The following is a 21,649-nucleotide window of genomic DNA, read 5'->3' on the forward strand; positions in this document are numbered from 1 at the left end:
TGATAAACAAAAGATAGGTAGATATATAGATAGTTTTCAGTGAAATCCAAGCTATCAGCAGCTTTATGAAAAAATGTTTCATATCACTACTAATTAGAGGAAAATGCAAATTTAAACCACTGAAATTCTACCTCACACCCTTTAGATTGGCAAAGAATAACAAAAAGGTAAAATGACAAATAAATGTTGGAAGGGCTGTGGGAAAATGCATATTAGTGCTCTACTAGGGGCTATACATTGGTCCAGCCATTCTGCCTGAAAAGTCACTGAACTGCAGTAGTATATACTAGTCCTATACCCAAAGAGATGAAAGACAGAGGAAAAGAACCTTTATGTTCACAAATATTTATAGTACCTCTTTTTGTGGGGGCAAAGAACTGGAAACTAAAGGGGTATCCATCAGTTGGTGCATAAGTGAGCAAATTATGATAAATGAATAGAATGGAATACTAGTGTATTTCAAGGCAGCTGGGGGCCTAGTGGACAAAGAGCCAGAATTGGAACCAGGAGGTTCAATGTTCATCTCCAGCCTCAGACACTTCGTAGCTCTGTGACCTAGGCAAGGAACTGATCTACCTCAGTGTCCTCATCTATAAAATGGGCATGATAACTTCTCAGGCTGATAAAATGAGATATTTGTGAAGAGCTTTGCAAAGCTCTTAGAGCACTATATAAATGCTAGCGATTATTATGACTAATGTGCTGTAAAAAATGAGGAAGCAGCTGGTTTTAGAGAAACCTGGCAAATATAAACTATAGTAAGTATATAAGTATAAGCAGATTCAGAGCTCTGATCAATGCAGTGACCAGCCATGATTCCAAGGGACCCACAATGAAGCAGGCTGCCCATTTCCTGATGCAAAGATGGATGACTTAGGGTGTCGGTTGAGACATACATTTTTGGACATGGCCCATGTGGAGATTTGTTTTGCTTGACTATATATATTACAAGAGTTTTGCTTTTCTTTTTTTCTTTTTCTTTCAGTTTCAGGGAGAGGAGAAAATAAATGCTTGTTAGCTAAAAAATAAAAATTCCCTCACTGCATTCCCCACCCGACCCCACAAAAGAGAGACAGCTTCAAGCTCTCTCCAAGGTTTCTTGGAGCTGATTATTAGAGGAGCTTCTTGCCCTGGACTAGATTGTCTGCAAGGATTCCTTCCAGCTCTGACTTTCAGTGATTGGCCCATGGCCATATCTGGTCAGTGTCCCAGATGGGATTCAAACTCAGGATATTCCTTTCTGCCTCCAGCAATGGTGCTCTAGCACAAGGTAGTTCTCTCTACTACCAGCGAGCAGTCCTATGCCTGGCTTACTCCTATGTGATGATGGCTCACAGTGTTAGGATTAGGGTTAGCCCCAAATCCCTACCTAGGCCCCAGGCTCAGGAAGAGTTGTGGAACTCAGGAATGGCCACTAGAAGGGGCAGAAAGGTAAATACCCTATCCCAGGCAGGCAGCTCCCCAAACTTCTAGGGTTTCCTCCTCTGTAAGGCATCCTCCAACCTTTCAGGGCTCTATAATTTTATGAGAGACAGAGACAGAGACAGAGAGAGACAGAGAGAGAGAGTGTGTGTGTATGTGTGAGATACATACACACAAACACATTAAAATGTCAGTATGGAATAAATACAGAAGCTGGATAGAAGACCAGCCTTGGAGTAAGGAAGACCTAAAATTAAGTTCTGGCTCAATATATCCTAGCTCTGTGACTCTTGGCAAGCTGTCTAAAACTATAAAGTTACACACTGAAGTGCCTATCTGCAGTGGTGAAAGGTATGTTCCATACCAAGAATTCCCCATGCCAATGCAATCCAAGGTCCAAACCAGAAACAAACAACAATTGAACATCCCAAGCTTTTCTCACAGACGGCTAGAGTGTCTCAGTAAGATAAGGGTACAGACTTTAAAGCACCCTATAAATATTGGCTATCAATATGGAAAGGGAGCCAGCTGGCTGAGAAAATGAACTATATAGTCTGTCTGAGAAGGGGAAGGAGATCAAAGAGAGACCCATGGCTGGCCCTAGAAACACTTGGCTTGACTTTTTTTGAAAGAACTGCCTTGTGCTGGGTGATTGGGCATCTTGGGGGAGGGGGGGTGTCCTCTGAATCCTTGGGTCTGAATCCTGAATACTTCCTGGGGTCCTTTAACAAAGCTGGAGGCCCATATACCTTGGTGAGGCAGGGAGCAGGCTGGGGCATGGCCAGGGAGAGCTGAGAGAAGGGAAAGGGGTAAAGTCAGATTGTTCCTCAAGCAGGGCTCTTCCTCCAGGCTTTGGAAGAGGAAGGCCTAAGGTGGAGAGGGGAGATGAGTCAGGACCATTCATGCCTAAAATCTGACACCTTCCCGCCACCATCCACCTTGAGTTCCACATCATCCCCCAACTGTGGCCCCAGGCCGTCCTGCCTTGTCCAAGGCAAGAGTTGGAGGTCTGGCCATGGATCCCAGGCCCAATGGGCATCCGACCCCTTCCTCCACCCCTCCCCAGGACCCAACCCAGCACTACTCTCAGCCCCACCCACCTGCCACCTCCCAGCCTGGTAAGCTCCCCAGTTGGCACATAAGAATTATTCTGTTCCCCAGAGCAGAAATAATCTCTTCATCAGAAACTGCTTGTGGGGGGGGGGGGGGTGACACTGCCCTGAGTGCTCAGCTTGTAAGGCCCACTCTATTTTACTTGGTTCAGAAAAAGAAAAAGAAACAAAATTCTGGAAAGCATCCACCCTCTACGCTTTGTCCACTTGTCCACTTGCCTCAGTCTGACCACCAGGTACTGCACCCTTGTCTGAAGCCCTTAGAGTTGTGCTGGGCATCCCCACTGCAGCTAGTGGATGACACTGGCATTGAAAACCTCTTTGCATACATTCTCTCATTTGATCCTCACCATAAACCTTGTGAGAAGAGTACTTCAGGATGTTTAGTATTTGCATTTTTATAGAACAGGAAACTGAGGCTCAGGTCAAGTGACTGCCAGTTTCCTCTCAGGAGATGTTCAAGTAGAAAGGGAACTCTAGATTCCAAGCCCAGCTCTGTCACTTACTGCCTCAGGAAGGTCAGATTTTGACCAAGTCTCTTTCTCTCTCTAGGTCTTAGTTTTCTCATCTGTACAGTGAAGAGTTTGGGTTAGATGATCTCTAGGATTTCTCCAGCTTTAAAGATTATCCTCTGCCCAAGTCCAATGCCTGTTCCATAATAGGTGCTGAATACATGCCTAGTGATCTCTTGCCCCTAGGAGAGAACCAAAGCTCATAAAGGTTTCTTCACATAGTGGGGCCCTTGCCCCAAGCCTGATCTTCTAGGTTTCCATTCAGTGTTCTTTGCACCACACTTCATGGCCTTCCTGGGGCTGGGGAGGTTGCAGGACCATCTGGGTTCCTGGGGCCTGGGGCCTCCCCTAACAGGTAAACAGAAATCATCAGCTGCCATCTCCTGGGCCCCCACATGATTATAGAATCATGGTATTTGAGGGGGGCAGAGGAGGGGCCTTCAGAGACCATCTAATCCAGTGGTGTCTGACTCAGAAATAGACCTGTGAAGACTCTCTCATCTAGGCCATCTCTTTCATGCTACCAGAGACCGGACCTGGGATTTCAGTAGTATAGGGGGCTCCTTTTGCCCATGCCCATCCCCACTTGCTCTCCAACTTCTGTTCTTAGAGAGATGCTGGGGTACCCAGAGGTGCCACCATGTGCCAGAAACAGGCCTTAGACTCAGGCCTTCCTGACTTCGAGGCTGGCTCTCTCCCCACCCCACCCTGCTACTGGAAGGGACCACAGAATCCCATATGATTGTTCAGTAGCATTTAGGGGCTCCAGGTCTTTAGGAGTCTTAGAGTGCAAACCCCTCTAATGCAGGGGAATGAGGAGTCAGAGGAGGAGGTTTTAAATCCCAGCCTTACTATTTAGGTCCAGCGTGCCCCTGGGCAAATCATTCCCCCTCATTGCTACATAGTGGAATCTAGTTGCTTTTCTAGCTACCCACTGGCAGAGAATGGAGAAACACCTCTCTCCCCACCTCAAGAGGATAACAAGTGTCTCTTTCTCCACCAAAAAGCACTTTTCTGTTGGCCCTTTGCCCTGGGCCTAACCTCTCCATCTGAAAAATGGGCCCTCTAACAACAGTTTTCAGGTAGGGCAGGCTTAAAAAAGTACCTGTGGAAGTCTCAGGCTCAATGTGAGAGCAGGTAAATGGCATCAGGGGATGGATGGGGAGGGTCATTCCTCTCCCTTCGTAGGCTGCTTTCAGAGCTCCTGGCCCTGACCAGGGAAGGGCCCTGGTCTGCAGGGTCCACTCTGCCCTCTCCCTGGGTTATAGAGAATTGAGCAGAAAGGGGATCTAACCCCACAAGGTAGACTTTTCAGATGAGCCTCTGGGGCTCTGATCGGCATCTGGGGAAGCTCTGAGAGGGGCTGGCAGTGGGGGAGAGCCTGGCAAACTGCTACCTCCTGCCTGGGGAATGGCGAGGGAGTAAATCCCTCCTCCAGGAGAGAAGAGACAGGAGGATGGGGGCCAGGGAAAGGAGGTGGCTGGGGCCAGAGGGAGGGCAGTAGAACAGCCGGGTGAGGTGCTGCGTGTGTGTGTGTGTGTGTGTGTGTGTGTGTGTGTGTGTCTGTGTGTGTGAAGAGAAACCTGTTTGTTCCCCTGAAGGGCACAACACACCCAGCCTTCTGCTCCCAGACAGTTCCTCTCTCCTAAGTGTCTCCTTTCTCTCTGTTCAGGCAGGAACTATCCCAGCTGACCCCGGGGACCCAACCCCATGCTAGCTCTCTCTTTGGAGGGAGCCAGCAGAACCCAGAAGATTCTGTCACCTTCTAAGTGGCAGTCAAGTTTCTGAACCCCAGAAGAGACTGGAGAGCATTAGCAGGTAAGACTGCCTAAGCATCGAACCCTGGCAGGGGGTAGGCTCAGGAGATAGATGGGGGTGCTAATGGGGAAGTAGAAAGCACCCCTGCTTTGGGGCTAGGAGGTCTGGGCTGTAGTCCTAGCTCTACCACTCACTTGCCATGTGACCGCAAGTAAATCCCCTCATATCTCTGGGCCTCAGCTTCCCCATCTGTAAAGCTAGGGGATTGGACAAAACCATCTCACAAGTCTAGTACAATTTTGACATTATGGGAGCCTTAAGAAAGAAAGCAACCTTCATGGATGTATTCTAGTAGCATCGTCTAGTGGGAGGAATTCTGTGATTGGAGTTAGATGACCCGAGTTCAAATTCTGAATGTCTCTTTTAATACTTTTGTGACTTTGAGCAAGTCAGTCAACTTCTCTGGGCCTCTGCCTCCGGGATGAGGGATGAGAGAAGCTAAAAGGGCCATGTTTTACATCTCTGTTCCTATAGTTATCATTTACCAAGGATGAACTAGCTTGATTCTTAGACTAAATCAGTGGGCTCCCTCCTTGGATAGTGTCATCTCTATCCTCACTCATTCTTGAAGACAGAAAATAGTTTTGGAAGATCGGTCTGACTGGGCCTTGTCAGCCTGTGTGACTCAGGCCCCAGGAAGCTCTTCTGAGAGCCCAAGCTCTGAGTAGGACCTGGTATCTTAAGTGACTTTGAATCTCGTGGGATGACCCCAGGAGGCCTAAAGTGCCCTCTGAGATCCTCATAGCAGAGAATGGGGAAAGCAGCCCAGGAGTCATGGGGGTGGTATTCTGTGGATGTGATTCATGGGAGTGACTTTGAGGATAGGCTCCTTGGGAGGTGGGAGGAGGTGTGGAGCATGGGTCCCCTAGACTCAGGACTCCACGATGGGCTCCTCTGCTCACTCACTGGTTAAGGAAACTTTGGGCTGGCCTTAGCTCAGCCCTGGCTCTACAAAGCTGGCTGTGCTCTTATCTCCCTGGGGAAGAGGGAGGCAGGCCAGCCTTGATGAATTCTGAGCCTGGGCCAGCTTTCCACCCTTGAAGGTAAAGAAGCAGTGGCGGGGGGAGGCTGGGCCCTGGCTCGGTGGGGCTCCTTCGTGTCTCTTACACCCCCATTCTCGAACTCCAAGAGCATCAGCTGGGCACCAGAAATCTGGAGAGCTGGGCTACAGGACCTGGCATTCCTAACGGACTTGATTCTTGGTGGCATCCTGGTTTGTGGGGAGCAATGACACATAGTGGAAAATAAACCAGGCCGGGAGATGGATGATTAGGAGTTAGACCTGGCTCTGCCATTTAAGTCAGTGGGTGAACCTGGGTAAGTTCCTTCCCCTCTTTGGGGCTCAGTTTCCCCAGCCCCATTAAGAAGATGCGCTAGCTAGCCCTCTAGGACTCCTTCCATCTCCTAATCCTGAGTCTTTGCCTTACGGTCTGTCTGGAATCTTCCCTAACATCAGGCTACAGAAAAGAAGGCAGACAGTATGGTTCAGGAGAAGGAGCACTACCTCAATATGTTAAATATTTTGCAAACCTTAAAGTGGCACATAAAAGTTATTACTATTATTGTGATGGTGATGATGCCCAGCCTCCCTACTTTCCTCCTTATCCCCTCTCCTTTCTGTAAGGTTGGGATTCCCTTCACCCTCACAACCCTGAGGAACTCTGGGATGGAACAGGGGAAAGGACTCTGGCTTGTTAGTCGAGGCTCTGCTATTAACTCAGTGTGATCTTGAACAAGGTCCTTCTCCCTGAGTCTTGGTTTCCCCCATTTGTCAAAGGATATGGGTCTGGAATGAGATGATGACCTAGAAGAGTACTTCCAATTGCCAACATTCCATGACTTCTAAAAGTGATGCCCATGTTAGTGTATATTAAGGATTCTGTAGTGTAAATTAAGTATTAAGCATCCCCTTGGCGCTTTTCCCCTGGCTCTGTGTGTGTGTGTGTGTGTGTGTGTGTGTGTGTATGTGTGTGTGTTGGGAGAAGGGGTTAGGGTGAACAGCTCAGCCTCCCAGGAGCATCCTCTCCATCCCCACCTTAGCAGTGGGAAGATGCCCATAAGGAAAGGCCCACCCACCCCTTCTCCTTCCTGCCTTGGAAGTGTCCCACCAGCCTATGATCCGAATAGTTACCGTTTATCTAAGCCTTTAGGTTTGCCAACCACTCAAGGATTGTGGCTTCGGAGGGGGAAGGGCCTTCAGAGGTTGCCCCCCTCCCATTTTACAGATGAGCAATCTGAGGCCCAGAACAGTTTGGTGACTTTCCTGAGATCACAAAGCTAGTTAGTAAAACAGATGGTCTTCAAGCCTCAACATACTCCAAATCCTCTGCTGCCTCCTTTCACACTAATTGAGCCTCAGAAGAGCTTGCCTCATGAGGGAACAGATTCATCGAGGTTTAATCCCTTGCTCCCCACATCCAGGGCTGCAGCCATCACACACAAAGCAAATGAGTGACGATAGCCCCTTAGAGAAAGTGACCCTGGAACAAGGCTAGGGATCCTTCAGGGTATGAGATAAGGAAGGCAGTACATTCCAGGCAAAGGCATGGAGGCCAAAGATGGAGGGTTCTCTTCATAGTGGTTTGGGGGAGGAATGTCAGGTGACCCCTGGGTGGCTTCTGGAGCCTCTTCATGCTGTCCTAAGGAGAACCCTGGGTCTGAATCCTGCCTCTCTTCTTTACCATCTGTGAAAGCATGAGCCATTGAATCCCTGCTCCTCTGGGCCTCAGTATGCTCATCTGTAAGATGAGAGAGTTAAACTGACTGACTGTTAATGTGCCTTCCAGCTGTGAAGACTGTGACTTTTCTCACTAGCTGTCCTTTATGAGGCCCCAGATGAGGAAATGGAGGGGGGCACGTAAGACCTGGGATCCTGATCCTCCCCCACACACTCACCCCTTGCCTTCATTATTTTCCATCCCAGCTAAACCAACTGGAGGAGTTGTGTCTGACTCCAAGCCTTTCTTGCTATTTGTCTCTTGCCCCCTCTCTCCCCCCACCCTGCCCCCAGATTTGTCACTCTTTAACTCCTAAAGTCACTTTGTCTTACCTGTCCACATGTTATATCCTCCTTGGGAGCAGAGGTTTCTTTCTTGTTTTTGTTTACATGATATCTGGCACATAATAGGCACTTAATAGATATCCTGTCAGTTGAATATAGTTGAGACAGTGGTGCTTCCACAGCAGCTGGAAAGGATAGAGAAATCAGCTTTCCTAAGACCATTGGGAGCCTTGGACTATAGTCCCAGTTCTGCCACTGATGAGCTGAATGACCTTGGACAAGTCTTTTCCCCTTTTGGAGCCTCCTTTCTGCATGAGTGAAAGGGGGTGGAGTAGACCCAGAGGGTCTCTGTTTTCCCTAGCTCATATTGGAGCTAGGACCTTTGGGGTCCCAAGGCTGTAGTGCCCCTCCACTGGTCAAGACGACCCTCTGAGCTCCCTCCCAGCTTCCAAGTGCTAGGGTAAAAACAGCGGTGTCCAACTCTGGTTGGCTGTTACCAGGGAAAGTTCTCTATGGGGTAAGGAACTGGCAGCATGGTACCAAGAGACTAGCAAGAGAACGTTTCCCAGACAAGACAGCACCTGCTCTTTGTTTTCCCCGGGTGACACTGAGGTGGAGGATGTGCTCAGGAACTTCCTTTGACCCAGGAAAAAGCACTCACTGAGTACCTACTCTGTTCTAGGCAGGACCTAGTCTGTACTGGGCAGGACCTACTGTATTGAGGGAAATACCAAGTTTCCATAAGGTCTGTTTTCTGTCTTCATAAAATTTACAGTGAATGCTATTGAGCACCTCTGATGTGCAGACACTGTTAGGTGCAGGGATACAAAGACAGGTTTTTGCCCTTGCAGAGTGGACATTCTTGGTGGAATTTAAGCTCTGGAGCCTTTCTTTTCACCCATACTCACCACTCCTTTTTCCCCAGTCCTTTTGTGCCCACCTGGGAATCCTTACTCAGTTACTCAGGAATCCTGCCTGACACCTAGGGGCACCCACCCAGTGGGTTCCAAATGCCCACAGACCAACTGTGCTATAGGAGAACCCCAGGCCAAAAGACCCGAACTAGGAGGAACAGGGGACGAGAGGTCCATTTCAGCTAGGTAGGAAGGAAAAGTGCACCATACTGAGTTATCTCAAAGAGGGGAATATGCCAAAATATATTTACTTTGTAAATATAGAACATTAGGTCGGGAATCAGAAGAACCTGAGTTCATATCTAGCTTCAGATACTTACTAACTGTGTGACCCTGTCCAACTCATTTAACCTGTGCCTCAGTTTCCTTATCTGTACAATGGGGATCACAATAGCACCTACCTCCAATGGTTATTATGAGAATCAAATGAGATAATAATTCTAATTAGCACAGTGTGTGGCACATAGTAGGCACTATATAAATCTCAGAATAGTGTTTTTAAGCGTACAGTATGAAGTATGTAGTATTACAAAGGAAACCAAAAATAAATAAATGCTCCCTCTCATTCTTATTAGGTTGCTCATCAGCACCTGGGAGCAGTTATCATGCAGGGTGCTTGGATTCAAATACAGGTTGGACTGGCTGGCCTCAGAGCCTCTTACTACTCAGATGGAGACTTTAGAGGCCAGACTTGAAAATCCAGCTCTTGCTTTCAGCAACAAAGCCAGCCGAGCTGGTGTCAGACAGCCCCAAGGTCACGTCAGCTCCTTGATGGCCAAAGCAGGAGGAGGGGGCACCTCCTTCCCAGAGACAGAACACACACCCAGCTTTGCTTTTACAAATAAGGAAAGGTTCTGGTGAGAGGATTCCTTAAGCAAAGTGTCTTCATGCCTTCCACACCCAGGCCGCAGCTGCCCTGAGCCTTAGAGAGCCAGCCGGCTCCAGAGTTTTCCTGACCCTCTGCCCAGGGAGGGGAGGCAAGGCAGGGCTGTGTTTTCTGACACTTCAGGATTAAGACTTGAGAATGTGGGCCTATGTAGCTAGATGGCATAGTGAACCTGAAGTCAGGGAGATGTCAGTTCATACAAGGCTTCGGACACTCATTATCTGTGTGGTCCTGGGCAAGAAATCACTTAACCTCACTTTCCTCTTCTGTAAAATGAGGGTAGGAGGGCAAGGATAGCCCTTCCATCCCAGGGTTGTTGTGAGGCACAAACAAGATAAGGTATGGAGAGAGCTTTGCAAACCTGAAAGTGTTCTAGAAATGCTAGCTGTTTTTCTTAACAGGCCTCTCTGCTAATCAGAGCATGACTCCCACAACATGGAGGCCCTGAGAAGACAAATGTGCCCCTGGAGCCAAGGGAGGTAGAAGAATTCAGGGCCAAGAGAGGGGGGTCCTTTGAGTTTGGCTCCTCCACCCCACCCCCTTGCACTCCATCCTGGGCTTCGCTGCCTTCCTGGGTGAAACAGCCATGCCTTAATTAGATCCCAGACCTTAATCCCACTGAAACTACTGGCTCCTGACCAAGGCCAATAGCACTGAAGCAGGAGAGGGAGGGCATCTAGTCCAACCTACATGTCTTACAGGGGGAAAACTGAGGCCTCAAGATGGGAATGGCCTTGTCTAAGGGCACACAGAGAGTGGCAGAGTCAGGCCTCATTTTTCATGTCTGGGCATCAGATATGGAGAAGTCATTCTATAATATAGGAGGCTTTTTAGTGCTGCATAGGAGGACCAGGCAGAGCCCTTAGGGCTGAGACTGAGGCCCAGCACAGAGCTAGGGGCTCCTGCCACAGGGTGAGGATAGGGGCTAGCACCCCCCAGCTCTGCTGCTCACTCCTCTTCCCCATCAGCCAGTAGGGAGCTGGGAACATGTACATGCTTGGGGGGAAACTGTTACTGCCTCTAGGCGGGAGGGTGTCACAGGAAGTACATTGAGAATGGGATCCAGCTAGTTCTCTGTATGCTACCTTAGGCAAGTCTCCTCCTTCCTCTCTGGGCCTCAATTTCCTCATCTATAAAATGAGGAAGCATGACCTCCCTTAGGTCTCTTCCAGGTCTCAATCTGTGATCCTCGGGTCCCAGGACCCCTTTCAACTCTGACCAACTATGTCAGACCTCGTTTTCTTATCACAGCCCAGGCTAGATAGAAAGCAATCAGAGCCTTTGGCACCATGTCAGCTTCCTTCCCTGTGCCAATAAACCTTAACATGGCTTCTCAAAATGACCACCCCTCCCTTTCTAGACAAGATGATACTTAATATTGAACATCAATGCAACTCACTAAACTTGCTAGGTAACTATATTTCAATTAATTTCAATCTATAAAATGTTACTCAAACCTCTTTTAGCCTCAATTTTCTCATCTATAAAATGGGGGAAATAAAGCTGTTATACTTACCTTAAAACACTATAGAAAGAGCAGCTTCTTATCATTGTTATTAGTAGTGGTAGTAATACATTTGTGAGGACCTCTGATTGTATTGGGGCAGGGAAAGTCACTGCCCATAGGCCTCTCACTGAGAATCTAAGTTACAGACATGTTGCTGATCTGACCTAGACTTGGAACTGGAAGAGACCTCAGAAGCCATCTAGTCCAGCCTCCTCTTTTATACATAAGGAAACTGAGGCCTAGAGAGCTTCAGAAATTTGGTCATGATCCCCCTACCAGGACATGTCAAAGGCAGGGCTTGGTCCCAAGCCTTTCTAAATCCATGATCACCATTTAGGAAGGGGCCTTTCATATTAATAATAAATAATACACTTGTGCCCTTTTTGTCCCTCTCTGTCCATTAATGCTCAGTGACTTTTCCTTCTCTGGTCATCACTGCTATGGCCTGGCTTTTTCTGGCTCTGCCTTGGTCCCCTTTTCTTTGTTACCCCTCCTGTCTATTAATCTTAATGACATGAGAGCATTCCATAACATGAATGTACTATACTTTCTCCAACCATCCACCGTCCTGTTGTTTGATGTTTCTGATGCTGCCAAGCTTTTTGTGATGACAAATAATACTGCTGTGAGCTTCTGCGAACACAGAGTTCTCCCCACTGCCTTTGTTCTCCATAATTCATTCAGAATATGTTCCCATGAAGAAAATAAATAGGTCCAAGGGCATGTTCATGACCACCTGTCATCAAGTTAGAGCTGGAAAGAAGCCATCTAGCCCAACCATCTGTCATTGGACAGAGAGGGAAACTGAAGCCTGAGGAAGTTCAAGAGTGGCCGAGAAGGTTGTTACACCCAGATCATCTGAGCCTGAATCCAGTGCCCTCCCTGGTCAGAGGGCTCCCCTGCCAATATGCTTTCTGATACTGTATGTCCTACTCATAGGCTACCAGGTAACTCAGTGGCTAGAGCGTTAGACTTGGAGTCAAATACTTTCTAAACCTCACTTAGACTCAGTTTCCTCATCTACAAATGGAGATAATAATAGCACGCACCTACCTTGTAGGATGGTGTGAAGCTCAAAGGAAATAACACCAATGAAATGCTCTGCCAACCTCATAGCACCATGTCAATGCTAGCTCCAATACCAATTATTATTATTTTTACTGCTTCTCCTCCTCGCATACCAGCTAGACTGAGAGTAGGAGGGGGCCATGCTTCTGTGGTCTCATAACGGGCTTGTCCTTGGCAGCCATATGGGCCCATAGGACCATGGTACATCCGTTTGCAATCAAGACAGAGGTTGTTAGCAAACAGGCCCAGCTTCGTGGAGTAGTTTGGTTGTGGCCTCTGGCTCTTACACTTGGCAAATCTCTACCCACAGAATGTCCTTCTGGGACCTGGAGGAGAGGCTTGGTATGACTGTTGGCCATAAGACAACCCCCAGGGGAACCTGTGGTTCTGTCCCGTCTATGATGAGAGAGGGGGTTTAGTAGATTAACCACAGACTTCATGAGTTAATAACAGCCACAGAAAGCTTGTTCAGTCACAGACTTCATGAAGAAGAGGCCTACTGTCCAGGGCTTTGTTGTTATTGAGTTGTTTTCAATCTTGTCTGACTCTCCATGACCCTGTTTGGGGTTTTCTCAGCAGATACTGGAATAGTTTGCCATTTCCTTCTCCAGCTCATTGTATAGATGAGGAAACTGAGGCAAGCAGGGTGAAATGACTTGCTCAGAGTCACACAGCTATTAAGTGTCTGAGGCCAGATTTGAGTGAGTCTTTCTGGCTCCAGGCCAGATGCTCTATCTACTGCAGAGTCCGCTAGCTAGGGAGATGTTGATCTTCTTTCACTATGCCTTGGTCAGATCACTTGTGGAGTATTGGGGCTGGACTTGTCCTCCTTGGCCTTGAAGGTCAATGGGTGGAAGTCATAAATACGACTTGATGATGCCATGTCCTTCTGACTCTAAGGTTCAGTGATTCTCTTTGAAAAGGAGGGAGCAATTGCCCAAGGTCCCACAGCCAGGAGGGGCCAAGTTAGGTCTTGAAGCCAGGGCCAGAGACTCAGGCCCTGACTATTCTCACTAAACTGGTTATTTCTCTCTATTTGGTTGGCCAAGAGCTAAGGATAACACACAGAAACCGAGGGAAACATTGAAATAGGAAAAACCAGCAGGTGTCTGTTGGCTATAGTAATTTCTTCCTTCCTTCTAAGTGACTTCCTACTGCTTTTTATTGCCATAGAAACCTTATAGTGTACAAGGCCAGAAAGGCCTGCCAAAGGCTTGAACAAAGAAACACAGACAGGCCTGAGCTCTTGTTGCTTGTCAGATCTGAGCACAGGGTCTCAGATACAGGGTCTAGGAGGTGAGGAAGGGTCCCTGCATGGAGGGACATGGTAAGACTTTCAGAAAAATGGAATGGAGGCAGCAGCACAGGTGGCTCAGCAGATAGAGCACTGGCACTAAAGTCAGGGAGACCTGAGTTCAAATCTGGATTTACACACTTACTAGCTGTGTGACCCTAGGCAAGTCATTTAACCCCAATGGCCTCAAAAAAAAGGAAGGAAGGAAGGAGGATTGATAACAAAAGTGAGCTACTTAGTAAAGGGGGGAAGGCAGAGAGCAATAAGGCTGAAAGCATAGCAAGATAGATGGTCATAGACATATGGCATGCATTTGAGCTGGGATGAAAATCTGTAGGGCAGAATAGAGATCAATGTGTTTGAATCCAAGGGCCACTGGGAGGCTGTGACTGCCCCCACAACTGCACTGTGGATTTCAAGCTAGACAGCCCACAGAGACCATCTAGTCTTACGCTGTCATTTTACAGATGAAAAAACTAGCCCCAGAGGGGTTTAGTGATTTGCTCAAGGCCATACGATAAGTCAAGAAGCATTTACTAAGCTTCTACTGTGTGCCAGGCACTGTGTTAAACTCAATAGATTCAAAGAAAGGCTATAAAAATAGTCCTTGCACTACAGGATGTCATAATCTAGTAGTAGGGGCAGAAATGGGATTTGAAGCCATGGTCATCACTTTTTCCCACATGTCCCTCAAAGACGGTGGAATGAAGTTTGGCAGTAATCAAATAGCAGTAATAAATAGAATACATTGAGGTATTCGAATCTGCATGAGCCTGGAAAGTGGGTCTCATTCCAGCTTCAACCCCTTATTTCTGCCCATGTAGACATGTCACCATACTTTTACCTTTGCTGCCTCCTTCATTTCTTTCACAAAAGGCCACAGTGACTTGTATTGGTTTATTGATGCCCTTTAGTTTTGGATGTCCATTCTTGAAATGTGGAGGGATAGTCATGAGAGCAGTGGCCCCATCCTACTTGATTCCATACCCCTAATATGTGCAAATTTATCCCTATAAATTCTCTATTCCTCCATTACACTTTGTTTATAGCGAAGAAAAGGTTAAGTCCAACTGGCCCACCTGCCAGTGTATACGACATTCTGCTCCTTAGTCCACCACCATTCTATCAAGTCAAGGGAATTTTGCTGCATCTTCGGTTCTCCATGTCTAAGACTGGCCATTACTATGAAGAGAAGTCCAAGTGACCTTCCAAGTTGTTTCCTTTCAGTGATCACCACCATCATTTTAGATATCGTTCTTTTGGCTGTGCTTTCTTCATACAAGTCTTCTCCTGTTGCTCTGAGTTCTTCATGGTCATTGTTTCTTATGGTGTAGTAATAGTCCGTTACTTTCAAATATCCCAGTTTGGTTAGTCATTTTCCAATTGATGGATGCCCACTTTATTTCTACTTTTTAGCTAACACAGACAATGCCACTCTAAACATTTTTTTATATATGGGGATTCACTTTCCCTCTTTGGCTTCTTGGGATAGATGTCTGGTAATTGGATTGCTGGCTCAAAGGGTTTCAACATTTGAGTGCTTTTTGTCAAAAAAGTTCAAATTGTCTTCCACAACAGATGAGTCAATGGATAGCTCTACCAGTACTGTATTTATAAATGGGACACCTCAGTTCAGAGAGGTAAAATAGTAAGAGTGGGGAGAGTAGAAATGGCACTGGATTTGCCACTAGGGGCTTGGGTTCAAATCCTACTTACTAACTGGACAAGTGACTTTCTCTAGGACTCATTTCACTCCTTCATATTAGATGGTCTTTAAGTAAGATCCTTTCCAACTCTGGGTCCTGTGACAACATCTCGCCCTACAGTAACACTACTAGGTCAGTAGCAGATCCAGAACTATACCAGAGGTCTCACACGCTGTCTTTACAGGGTTTTTTGCCCTTAGTGCCTACCATCATGGGTCCTTATAAATCCTTGAATGGGGAGAGTTGATAGGACTGAACTATGTTCTAAGTGGCAGACCTCCTCTCTGCAGATGATGCCCCATGACAGGGACCTTTTGAAGCTTGGGTACCAAAATTGGCTTCACAAGCACGAGCTAGGGGGAAGTGTGACTAGACATCAGGGAGTCTTGAAAAATATCTGGGGCTCTTAGCATATTGCAAGCTCAATATGACTTAGTCGTTTGATAAGGCAGCCAAAAAGACTAATGAGAAAATGAACTGCATTAGGAGAGGAAGAATGTCCTGAACTAGGGAGGTGATAGTGAGATCTCATCTAAAACAGTACCCATTTCTGTGCACCACATTTTCAGAGGGACACAGATAAACTAGAAGGAGATGAGGATGGCGAAGAGTCCAAGGGTGAACAGGTTGAGCTGGGGATAAATTGCTTGAAGAAGAGGAGGCTTGAGGGAACCATGATACCCCTCCAAGTATTTGAAGAGGGGTTTACCTTGGTCTACTTGGGCCCCAGAAGACAAAAGGAGAAGTAATGGGCAGCAGTTACCAAGAGACATGTAAATCCATATGTGAGGTCAGGAAAAAAACTCCCTTACAATTTGAACTGTCTCCAAGTAGACTGATTTGCCCCAGGAGGTAGTGAATTACCCACCCCAGGGATGTATTAGAGGGAATTCTTGTTTAGGGAGCAGATTGCACTTGAGGGCCCCAACTGTGATGAATCCATGAGTTTGGACTATTTTCTATGAGTGCAGATGAGTTACAAATGCCAACAACCCAGAGCAAGTCAGACTTCTCAGGAATGAGTACAGAACAACTAGAAACAACTTCAGACCTCTGCTGATTAATCTCCAGGGGGCAGGCAGCTCAAATTCCCTGCCCCTTGCCCCCAAAAAGGACAGAGAGGCAAGCCAAATCAAGCCCCAGGAATGTCCAATCTAAAACAGACCACAGGACCATAATCTAAAATTGGAGGGACCTCCAAGGTCATTTGAGTCCTAGGCCACCATCTGATGGATGCTTTTATTTGCCTCAGCCAAGGTCTCCCAGGTTCAGTCTGGTTCAGCATTCTTTCCATAGTCCCCATCTAAGCCTGCTCCAGGTCTGATACCAGTAAGTCAAATCATGACATTAAAAGAAAAAACTAGGATAGCTTTGAGCCTTGAGGAGGGGACATTCTTACCGGTCTTTTAGAGAAAAATTGGCCTCCTTGTGCTCAGGTCCTCCTCGAACCCCAAACAACAGACCATTCAGCCACATGAGGCCCCTTGCCCTAGTACCTACAAGCCCAGCCACACACACACAGGCTGCCCCACATCATCTTGTGCTGAGAGATGCCAAGCCAGAAGAGGGTGGCAGGGGGTCGGTCTCTTTTTTCTTCCTTTGCAGCATAGCTGTTCAGGAGGCAGCTGCTCTCAGTTCAGCTGATCAACACCTCTGACTGGCCTGGCACCGGCCCAGACCATCAGCCAAAGCGGGTCTGAGTTTTGCCTGCATGGGGCAGGCCTAGGCCTGGCTTTGTGGTGTCTCTAGAAGGTAGGAAGAGACAGCCCCCCCCCCCACCCCTGGTTACTGAACAATCGGCCCTCCTCCCCGCTCTGTCTATGACTTTCAAGGCTCGAGGAATGCTAATTTAGGCCAACCTTTCAGAGTTTTGGGGTATCACTATTTCCAGTTGCTAGGCTAGAGCAAGGAGGAGAAAGAAGGAGGTTACTACCTTAGTGACCTGGGCCATGATCTATAGAGTCCTTTGTAGGATTTAGCCCCACAAGGGACCTCAGAGATCTCCTAGTCCAACCCCCTTGCCTCCCATTATTTTACAGATGAGTGAAATGATCCCTTGAGCGGGGAAGGGACTTGGCGAAGGTCACACAGGTCCTAAGTGGCAGAGCTGGCGTTTGAACCCAGCTCTTTAGACTCCAAGGCCAATTCACTTTCCACCCTACCCTGCACATAGTCAGGATGGAAAGGTTTGTTAGTGACCACATAGTTCAGTCCTCTTAATTTCATGGCTGAGATAAAATAAGGCCCAGAGAGGAGGAGGGACCGGCCAAAGGTCCTGGCTGGCCTAGTCAGAGCTGGGCAGAAGGGTTGGTGAGGCTGGGGAGGCCTTTTGTATGGAGAGCTGCTACTGGCTCAGTCTCTGGATATGCTTTCCAGACAGCTCTTATCTCCCTGACCCTGACCCTGTGGACATGCTGGGGTGCAATGAGCTAACGGATCTAGGGAGTCCAAGCCCCAGCTTGGGATCCCTTTGGGACCTTGGGCAAATCATTCCTTACCTGTCTGGGCCTCCGTTTCCCATCTGTACAATGCAGGGGGCAGCTTGGAAGATAGTAAGGGACCCTTTCCTACCCTGAATTTGAATTTCAATGATTCTTCTTACTGGGGAGGAGGGGCCAGCATGGAGGATTCCCACTCCCAGCTCTAAGAAAAGGAAGCTGTGCTATGGTGGGGGAAGAAGCAGGAGGTTTGTCTACCAGCCGTAGCACTGCCCCAAACTAGGTGTGGTTCTTTGCACCCAAATGAGCCTTGGTTCTTCCCAATAGAAAAATGAGAGGGCTGAACTTAATGGTATCTCATTTCAAATTCTCTGGGCTCCGAAGACAAGAATATAACTGGATATGAGGGTAGGGGCCCAGTGCCTTTGTGTAGGAAGGAAAAAATAAGCATTTCTAAGTGTCTACTATGTGCCAGCACCATGCTAAGCACACTATTGTGTTTGATACTCATAGCAACCCTGGGAGATAGATACCATTATGATCTTCATTTTACAAATGAGGAAACCGAGGCAAACAAAGGTTAAATGACTTGCCCAGGGTCACATAGCTAGTAAGTGTCTTTCAGGTCTTCCTGACTCCAAGCCCATCACTCTATTCACTGTATCTCTGTAAGCATAGAGAATCAGGATCGAGTGCTAGCTTGGCAGGATGAAGGCCAGGGAAGGAGACATTTATTCCTATCCCCTGGCTAGGAATAACCTTTTTACCCTGAAGCCTGGTAGTTGTTGAGCCCTGCCAAGGCAGCAGTCTCTACTTGCCTATCTCTTAAGCTATGCCCCTGGGTAGTGCCGCTGGAAGGGCTCTGATTCCTTGCTCTGACTTTGGGAGCAATGAAACCAGTAGCAGGGGGCTCTGCTGCTCTTCCTCATCCCCAGCAGCCAAGATCCCCAGGAGGAAGCTGTGGGCAAGAGAGATCATCCTGGCATAGGTAGGCCCCCCTGGGCCACTGGCACTAGCCCTCACCCTCCACCCCAGGGATATCCTTGTCATGGCTCCTCTTCTACTTTGCTCCCTATCACATCCCCTTATCTGTATCTGTTTCCCTTATCTCTTCCTTCCTTCCTTCCTTATTCCTTCCTTCCTTCTTTCTTCCTTCCTTCTTTCCCTCCTCCTTTTCTCCCTTCCCTCCTTTCTTCTTTTCTTCCTTCTCCTCAATTCCAGGATTCATGAGTGAGGATTTACTGAGCCCCTACTCTCTGCAAGGCTTTGGGAAAAGAAAAGGAGATAGGACTCCAGGGTCCCTTTCCCTCACAGAGATTACTGCGATAGAGGAGATGAGAGATGTCCAAAAATAGTTCGAATACAAGATGGACAAGATGTGACGAGTAGAAGCAAAGTCTGAAGAATGTGGCTGATGAGTTCACTTGAGGGAGACAGGCCTTTAGCTATACAAGTGAATATAAGTGAACTATATAAATGCTTCTTCTAGTAAAATTTCCTGGAAGAGGTAGTCCTTGGGCTAGACCTTGGAGGATGGGTAGGTTTCTCTAAGAAAACTAGCATCCACCTTGTTGCATAGAGAGGGGTGATGGGAGCCTTATTGTCCTGGCTGAATGGCGAATGGGGAGGGGTAGTGGATGGGGAATATAGTCAGGCCTGTGCTTTAGAAAAATGGTTTATCAGGTGGAGAGACAATAGAAGCCAGGAGTTTGAGTAAGAGGGCCTTGTGATAGTTTAGGCAAGATAGGGCAAGGCCTTGAACAAGGTGATAACCTAGTGAGTGGAGAGAAAGGATTGCTTACAGACCCTCTACTCCACTGCGCAGGCCTGCAGACCCATTGGGGATACATAGATGCCTAGAAAGCCCTGGGCAGGTTGGGGTGTGGGGGAGTGGTTGGTATTGGCCTTTCTTCTGCAGAGTTCTCTAGCTTGGGCAAGCCATGAGCCCATGTGTTCCTACTTAGATGGGAGACTGAAGCAACTGGTAGGGTTTGTTAGGACAGGACAGGCTAGGACTGGCTGGCTGGAGGAACTATATCCAAGTGATTCAGGTCTATAAAAACAAGCCGAGGTTAACTACTGCCAGCCTCCCACAGCCCAACTTAGCACGCCCCACCAGGGCACCCAAGAGGCTGCTTGCAAAGGCCCCACCATGCCCCAGGCCCAGCAAGCCCTGCCAGGATGGGCCTGGAGTGGGGCCCATAGCAGGCTCCCTCCTGCTGGGGATGATGAAGGTGATAATGAGGAGTTAATCCCTTTCTGTCTTCCAAAGCTTGGTTCAGGAAGACTTCAGGACAGTCTTTGTCATGGGCAGAGCTGTGAGCCCTGTTTGAGAGATGAGGAGCCAGGCTCATGGAGCAAGGAGACTGGCTTCTCTAAGAGGATCATTTCAAGATCAGAAAGAGGAGGGCTCATAAAATCATTTTGGCATTCAGAGGGATGAGGCCCAAGTCTGCTCTCTCCCATTCACCACCAATGACACAAATGGAATGGGCTGCCAAGGGGGTAGTGGGTTTTCCTCCCACTGGAGATCTGCAACACCCAATGAGGCATGGCCATTCACCAGGCATGTTGGAAAGAGGATTCTTTTTCCTGGTTTCAACTGGATGGACACCGAGGTCCTTTCCCACATTCAATTTCTATGATTCTGGTGCCCTTGTTAACTTAATGCATTCCCCTAACAAATTGGTATTAAGCAAAACCAACATCTGCCACTTTTACTACGGGTGTGATCTTGAGCATTCTCTGAACCTCAGTCTTCTCATCTGTAAAATGAGAGAGCTGGACTAAATACCCTCTAAGATCCTTTCCCACTCAAAATGTGTGAGCCAGTGGACACCTGTGTGCCAAGGACCAGCCTGAGTTATCCTGAAAGATTGCATGATATTCCCTGAAAACCTACAGCCCAAGCAATGGTCCTCTGGAGGTAGGATTCAATCTTTTATGACCCATTTGGGAAACCAGAGCATCTACCTGTAGCAGGTATTTTTCAGTGTTTGTTGATTTGGTTTAGTTTGCTCACAGTGGGTGTAGGAGGACCTTCCCTGGAGGCCAGGGATTCCCAGATTGGTTCAAAGCATGAACCCAGGGTTGGGGTTAAGCAGGCACATGCATGCACAGGCATGTACATGCACACACACACACACACTCACAGAGCAAAGTGTGTGGTCTTTGGGTGGCTTTTTCTAAAGTGGCTTTTCCGCAGAAGTTTGGAATCTACTTTTTAAATCATCCAAGGGAGGCTGGGTGTAACCAATGGAATAACTATTTGCTACAGGCTGAAAACAGCAGCAGGTATGTGTTTGGAGGGAAAGGACGGAAGAAATGACTGATGGGATCCATGGATTTGCACAAACTGAACAAAATGAAACAGATGGGAAAAGAGCTTTAGAACCTTCTCAATGCCCTCATTTGTACAGTTGAGGAAACTGAGGCCCAGAAAGGCAAAGTAATTTGAGCCAGAGTCACATGATTAATGAGTAGCAGGGCAAGGTCTAAAACAAAAGTTTCTGGGCTCCCAGCCTTCACCACACCAGGCTGCTTTAGACCATAATGGGAAGGGAGGAAAGGAAGAACCATTTTTAAGCATCATAGAGGATCATGGGATCTGAAATCTAGAGCTGGAATCAACCTCAGACTAAAGTTGAAGCCACTTATTTTACAGTTGAGGAAACTGAGGCCCAGAGAGAAGTGACTCAGTCATTCAAAGCAACTTGGATTTCAGGTCCAGTAAGTTTTCCATTATACCTAGCTGGAGCAATTCTAATCATTTAGATAGGAACAGAGTTCAGTGAGTTATAGGAAACCTGTTATTTGCCATGTATCCTTCTAGAAAAACCTGGTCACTGCTGCCTTTCAAAGTTCAGCTGAGAGTTAGCGAGCCTTTCCATGAACAGGGCAATCAGAGAGGGCTGAGGCATCCCCCCATCAGTCTCAGCTCTTGGGCACTGGGCAGCTGAAGGCCCTGCTGA

At 47.6% G+C, this 21,649-nt stretch overlaps 1 protein-coding gene across 2 annotated transcripts in view; it reads left to right on the forward strand.

Moving 5' to 3' along the window:
- The first annotated feature begins 4,718 nt into the window (after positions 1-4,718).
- The window catches only part of ZNF185 (zinc finger protein 185 with LIM domain), a 61,961-nt gene continuing 45,030 nt past the window's right edge, over positions 4,719-21,649 (forward strand). For both annotated transcript variants that reach the window (XM_072627105.1, XM_072627104.1), the window contains exon 1: positions 4,719-4,864. The gene's annotated coding sequence lies outside the window, so the exon portion shown is untranslated. The remainder of the gene's footprint in view (positions 4,865-21,649) is intronic.

Source organism: Notamacropus eugenii, chromosome X, assembly GCF_028372415.1.
Source record: "Notamacropus eugenii isolate mMacEug1 chromosome X, mMacEug1.pri_v2, whole genome shotgun sequence".
Lineage (NCBI taxonomy): Eukaryota > Metazoa > Chordata > Mammalia > Diprotodontia > Macropodidae > Notamacropus > Notamacropus eugenii.